At 41.5% G+C, this 6,390-nt stretch overlaps 1 pseudogene; it reads right to left on the reverse strand.

Annotated features, from left to right (window-relative positions):
* Positions 1–438: 438 nt before the first annotated feature.
* LOC110196551 (large ribosomal subunit protein eL15-like) lies at positions 439–2,528 on the reverse strand (annotated as a pseudogene).
* Positions 2,529–6,390: the final 3,862 nt, after the last annotated feature.

Consider the following 6,390-nt stretch of genomic DNA (forward strand, 5'->3'; position numbering starts at 1 on the left):
AGGCCCAGCACTCTATCCACTGCTGTGCCACCTAGATACCCAAATACTGAGACAAATACCTAGACCTTAGTTCCACCCTCAGTAAAGTGAAGGGACTGAATTAGATAATCTCCAAAGTCCCTTCTACTTGTAGGCCCTAGGATTTTACAATAGTTCAGTGAGGGGCAGCGAGGTGGTGCAGTGGATAGAGTACCAACTCTGGACCATCTGAGTTCAAATCCGGCCTCAGACACTTGACACTTATTAGCTGTGTGACCCTGGGCAAGTCACTTAATCCCATTGCCTAGCCAAAAAAAACCCCAAAAACAAAAAACATTACAATAGTTCAGTGAAATAAGATGCTACTGGTGTCCAAGTGAGAGAGTTATCAACACTGACAGCATTAAGAGGGGATGGTATGATGTGTGAGCAGAAGTGGAGGTAAGCTTCCTGCTTAGTCTAGAATCCAATAAAATAGGAACGAAGCTTTAGGGTCATGACCATCACATTCTCATCCTAAACACAAGGCAGAAGTAAGAAATGCACATGAGGAACAGTGCCTAGAGGCATATTTTTTTTCACTATCCTAAATTTTGTTTATTAAACAGTAAGCCTACAATTAACATGCACTAGTGGTAATAACTGGAGAAGGAAATGGCAAACCACTCCAGTATCTTTGCCAAGAAAACCCCAAATGGGGCCTTGAAGAGTCAGACTCAACTGAAACAACTAAACAACAGTTGTAACGATGTAACTGGATGGTACTGTGACTTCTGTGAGCAGCATGACAAGATCCACCAACAGTATGATGGAAATTGTAACCCTTTCCAAGACCCAAGACATAAGTCTGTACATCTCTCTGTGTTTGTACATTGGTTTGGTGATCCACTGAGTATCAGGGTTTCCATTAATAGCTTTATGGAATGGGTCAATAAAAATAATCTCAAAGAATTTGTAGGTTGTATCTTCACCTACCCCGTAGGAGTTTAAGACTCTTAGGGGCCCACAGTGGTGCTCTCTAGCTGTAGCTGGCAAACTTCAGCTGACTGACACCATAATGCCCATGTTTATCATAGGTTGCAACCTTGGGAACTGGATGCTTTTGCTCATTACAGCAAATGTGAATACGGTAGATGATATAACCTTGTTTAAACTTCTATCTCAATATTTGAGATCTATTGGGTCTGGTAGACCAGGGAGCTCTACAGAAGGCTGATAACAGGGGGTTACACAATGTACCCACAAAAACTATGTTAAATCTGTTTGTTCCTTCATGATTTTTTTTGGTGGGGCAATTAGGGTTAACTGACTTACTCACAGTCACACAGGTAATAAATGTCAAGTGTCTGAGGCTGGATTTGAACTCAGGTCCTCCTGACTCCAGAGTTGGTGTTCTATCCACTGCACCACCTAGCTGTCCCTCCTCCGATTCTTCCAAATATTTATAAGCCCCTATCCTGGCTTACACCTGATGGCAACCACCAACTGGTAAGTTTGCGGTTTTTGTTTTTGTTTTTTACCCAAAGGAAAAGTTTTTTTTTTTTTTTACAGAACGGTCAGAACATAAAAGCGGCTCATCCAAATGGCGAATTGGGCCAAGACCACAGTAGCTAGAGAGAACAAGAGGATGATGACAGTTGTCAAGCCAAGCTAAGGATACCACACCCTAGCCTGTGCTCCTTAAAGATGATGGAAAAGCTCCAACTTTTTAGCCTTCCACTGTTCTCCCCCCACCTCAAGAATAGGTCAAAAGCAACAAGGCTCATTCCAAGACCACTGTACGTGGATGTGGAGAGAGTCTGTGTACATGTATGCGTGTGTGTGTGCTGATGAGGGAAGAACAAAGCTGCAGAGAAGAAGCCACAGTTTCATCTGCAGGGGACAAGAGGCCTTGCCTTTATGTCCTGGGTTCCAGGGGTCAAGGTCTGGGATGAAGTACCTTCACCTCCTGTGGAGTTGCCCTAGCAACGTCAACCATTCTGCAGCTCCCCACTCACTAACGGGTTTTTTTTAAATATTATTTGAAAGTGGAGCAGTGCTGGACCACAGTTCAAATCCACCCTCAGACACTCACTAGCTGTGGGAACTTAAGCAAGTCACTTCACCCCTGTCTGCCTCAATTTCCTCAACTGTAAAATGGGGATCATAACAACACCTATCTTGCAAAATTGTTGTGAGGACTGAATGAGATCATATTTGTTAAGCACTTAACACAGGGCCTGGCACATACTAAGCAGGTGCCTAATAAATGCTCATTTCCTTCCTTCCAGTGTGCTTCACTGCATTCTGGTTCAATCCTATCATTTTACAAGGTCAAAAAAAAAGGCTCAAATCGGGAAACTAAAGCCCAGAGAGAAAAAAACTTCACCTAAGATCATGACACTATGTTGTAATTGAAAGCATATTGAATTTGGAGTCAGAAGACCTGAATTCAAGGTTTTACTCTCTATTTATTAGCTGTGTGACCTTGAGCAAATTCCTTCCCTTTTCTGGGCCTTATCTATAAAAGGAAGGGATAGATGAGAGGGTTCCTAACCTGAGGAGTCCATGCATAAATTTCAGGGTATCTGAACTTCTACAAGGAAAAATCTTTATTTTCTCTCACCTTTGAAATGTGTCTTAAGTATTTAAAACCATGATTCTCAGAAGAGGTCTATAAGATTCCCCTCCAGATCTGAACTTTCTCCTATAGTTCCCTGCAGTAGTAAAGTCTTAATTCTGGGCCCCCAGTTACCAATGCAGTGCTTATTTTGCCAGAGAATCAGAAATGGCAGAGACTTTGGAGATCATCTAGTTCATTTTACAGTGGGGAAGCTGAGGCACAGAAAAGGTTTGTCCAGACTTGTCCAGAGTCAGGATTTGAGCCCAGGCTTTCTGACTTCAGGTCCAGCGCTCATTTCCACAGAATCCCCACTAGGCTCCTTCAGCTAGGCAATCTTTCTTTCTTTTTTTTTAAATTTTATTAATTTATTTTGATTTTTCAACAATCACTTCCATATGCTTTTGAGTTGAAAATTTTTCTCCCCCTTCCTCCCCACCGCCTTCCCCAAGATGGTACGCAATATGATACAGGCTATACATTTATATTCCTATTAAACATATTTTCACATTAGTGAAGTTGTAAGTAAAAATTAAAACCAATAGGAGGAACCATCAGAAAGAAGAAACAAAAGTCAACAGAAGAGAAAAAAAGTGATAGCGATTCAACTTCCATAGTTCTTTCTTTGGATGTGGATAGCATTTTCCATCACGAGGCCTCTGGAGATGTCTTAGATCCTTGTAATGCTGAGAAGGGTCAAGTTTATCAATATTAGTCATCACACAACGTGGCTGTCACTGTGTACAAAGTTCTCTTGGTTCTGCTCACTTCACTCAGCCTCAGACTATACAAGTCTTTCCAGGTTTTTCTGAAGTCAACCTGCTCATCATTCCTTATATAGGCAATATTTCTCATTTGTAAGACAGCTTGGGCCATCTGAAAGTGTCTTTGCAGAGAGCCTGACAGCTAGTCGGGAAACCACAGCATCACATCCTTGCTGAAGGGGGAAAAACTCACTTTGCCTAATGGATCGAATGCCACAGTGTAAACTGCACATGAGTTTAACACACTGCTATCCAGCCATATGTTCCAGGGATTTACAAGCTGTTTGGACCAAGATCAGCCATCAGGCTAGAAGAGCCCTCTCATTAGGAGTCCTGGAAACGTACCAAGCAGCTGCTAGGTATCTTCAATTTCTGCCTTACATGCATGAAATTCTTCCTGTCTTTTTAAAAAAATCTATATACAGGCTTACAGAACATAGTAGTTGAGGTCCAGGGAGGGTACATGCCCAAGATATCACATAGGTTTGAATCCAGGGTATCCTACTTACTACATACAGGACCTCAGGCAAGCTCCTTCTTCTTGCTGAAATATAGTCAAGTATATATGTATATATCTATGTATATGTGTGTGTATGTATGTATATATATATATATATATACACATATATATACACACACACATATACACATATACACATATCTATATCTATATCTATATCTATATATATCTATATATCTATATCTATATCTATATCTATATCTATATCTATATCTATATCTATATCTATATCTATATATACACACAAAGCTTAGGTAAGACAAGGGAGCAGCCTTCATCAATCTCAGTGTCAGAAGCTCAAAGATGTATGGACGAAAAGGACCTCAGAGGCCATCTAGGCCAAATCCCTCATTTTATAGAGGAGAAAACTGAGACCCAGAGAAGGGAAGGCCCAAGGTCAAATAGTTCAAATTTGTGTAGGGTTTCTGAATCCTGGGGGCTAAGATATAAATACATATAAGGATTTTGAGCTGAAAGGGATTTAGAAGGCATCTGGTCCAATCCCTGCATGTTAAAAATAAAATAAAAATAAATAATAACTAAATAAATAATTGTTTTTAAAAAGAGTCCCAGAGACATGGAAAACTCACTAGAGTTATAGAAAATATGATATTACATGATAAATGCATTATGGAGGTACAAGTGCTATGTGAGGTCTCGGGTAGAAAAGTTATCCATCAGGGGAGCTAGCCTTTTAAAGGTGACATTTTAATTGGGCTTTAAATGATGAGTAGAGACATGTAATTGGGGGGGAAAATAAAATATTATTTTAAAAATTGATGAGTGAGAATTCAATAGGCAAAGAGGAGAGAAGAGTTTTCCAAGTGGAGGGGGAGGCACACAGAGCTCAAGAGCAAAAGAATGACAGAAGATAAGGCTGGAAAGCCAGGATTTCAGAGGGTCTTGCCAGGTAGAGGAGTTGTCACTTTTTTCTGTAGACAGGCAGTATGGCCTAGGGGACAGAAAGCTAGGCCTATAGTCAGGAAGACTCGAGGTTAAGTCATTCTCCTGACATGTACTATATGATCCTAGGCAGGCCAGTTAATCTCTCAGTACCCTGGGCAACACTCTAAGACCGTTGCAGAGATGATGTCACTCAGAACTGATAGAGCGAAGTGTCTTCATACCAGAGCTCCCTCGATCAGTGAAGTCACAGATCCTGTCCCTATCAGGAGACAATATGGCGCTAGTACAGATTTTGAGCAGGAGTGATATGACAGATCTCCACATTAATAAATAAGAGATTTTTCTGGCAATGGTAGGAAGGATCAATTAGAAGGCATAGACAACGGAGGTGGGAAGAAACGATGGCAACACTCTAGGTGGATGGTAATGTAAGCCCCTACTAAAGTGGTGGCAGTGGAAAAAGAAGAGAGGCTGAATATGAAATATCAAAGATAAAAGAGAGGGAAAAAAATCAAAGATAATCCCAAAGTTATGAAAACAGAAGAACTGGTGAATGGTGGTATCACACAGAAATAGTGAAGTTAGAATGATGAACAAGTTCAGGGGGAAAGATGGTGAATTGGGTTTTCAGCATGTTCAGTTTGGAGTGCCAATGGGATGACCAGGCAGAGGTCCTGGAGGGTGTTTCCAGGGCTAGCTGTCCTAGTTTGGTGGCTGATCCCAAAACTGGCATTTCCCATCCCAATATTGGGTCACATTTCCATTTTTTACAATAAATCCAGTTCTGTTCCAGCCCCGTCTCTCACATTTATATCAAGTGCACACAGCAAGACACAGGTCACGTCAGATCATGAGGAAGATCTGAGGCCTACTTCATTAGAGGAGACCATAGATCCTTTGATAAAGTGTCATTGGCTCAGAGGTCTGCCTCAGCGGTTTTTCTTGTAGACTGGACAATTTTGAAAATCCCCACATCACTGACCCAGTGCTGTGTTACTTGTGTAGGGAGAAGTGTGATACAATGGAGACAGTACTGGTCTTGGGGGGGTGGGTCATCCACAAGACTTGAATTTGAGTCAAAGCCCTGACACCTCACTGGCTGTGGGCCTCTGGACAAATGACTTCACCTCTCTAAGGCTTCCATCTCCTCCTCAGTAAAAGAGGCATAAATAATGGCTCCCTTTGTAGGCTGCTGTGAGCATCAAATGAAATAGCACAGAGGAAAGCATTTTCTAATTAGAAAGCATGCGTTGTGTATACACGGTGTTTAGGAATGAACCTTACACATTGTGCATATGGCACAGGTATAAAAGTTTTAACTATTACTAGTCTTCATGCATCAGTACACAATGTGCTTTTACTTCCTAAGTCTTCTGCATTTGTTTTACTACATGGAAGAAAAAGGGCACTACTACCACTAAATCACCTAGGGGAATGAGGAAAATAGGACCAGATGGCAGGAGCTGAGAGCAAGGACCGGAAGGGCCCTTAGATAATGCCAAGTTCAAGGAAAACCAGGACCCAAGAGGGGCAAAGGTGATAGTGGGTAGCCAACAGCAGAGCCAGAATGGGCCAACTCAGAAGATTCCATTTGAGGAGATCATAAATCAGAGGGACAGATG

The sequence above is a fragment of the Phascolarctos cinereus genome, unplaced genomic scaffold, assembly GCF_003287225.1.
Source record: "Phascolarctos cinereus isolate Bilbo 61053 unplaced genomic scaffold, phaCin_HiC Scaffold_8;HRSCAF=390, whole genome shotgun sequence".
Lineage (NCBI taxonomy): Eukaryota > Metazoa > Chordata > Mammalia > Diprotodontia > Phascolarctidae > Phascolarctos > Phascolarctos cinereus.